Source organism: Protobothrops mucrosquamatus, unplaced genomic scaffold (genome assembly GCF_001527695.2).
Source record: "Protobothrops mucrosquamatus isolate PMUCROS unplaced genomic scaffold, P.Mucros_1.0 scaffold647, whole genome shotgun sequence".
NCBI classification, from domain to species: Eukaryota; Metazoa; Chordata; class Lepidosauria; order Squamata; family Viperidae; genus Protobothrops; species Protobothrops mucrosquamatus.
Genome location: NW_015386936.1, coordinates 152110 through 152544, shown reverse-complemented (window position 1 = coordinate 152544; position 435 = coordinate 152110).

The window sequence follows — 435 nt, the reverse complement described above, 5'->3', positions numbered from 1 at the left end:
GTCATAAGTCACTGTTTTCAGTGCCGTTGTAACTTCTGAACAGTCACTAAATGAACTGTTGTAAATAGAAGTGATAGAAGTAAAGTCTTCATCCTGGTTCATCCAAGCCGGGAATAAATAAGCAAACATGGCGACTGCTTTGGGAAGAAGGTTACAGTTTATTGAAGCAGAAAGATGGTCCTTGCAAGAAGGAGCAGAGGAGAAGAAAAAGAGAGTGAGCACATGGGTAGAAGGTGTTTATACCCCCTCTAGCCCTGTTTGGAATAGTTTCCTGTTCCTGTGGCATGAACTTTGAGGCTATTTCTGAGTGTTTTTCTAGGCCTTGATATCTGTGGTTTAATCCTATTATCATATCCTGCTTCCCAGGTGATGGGGCTAATGACTCCTAGAGTTTGGGTGGGGCATGCAGATTTTCTCTTTGTCTTCTTGATTGCT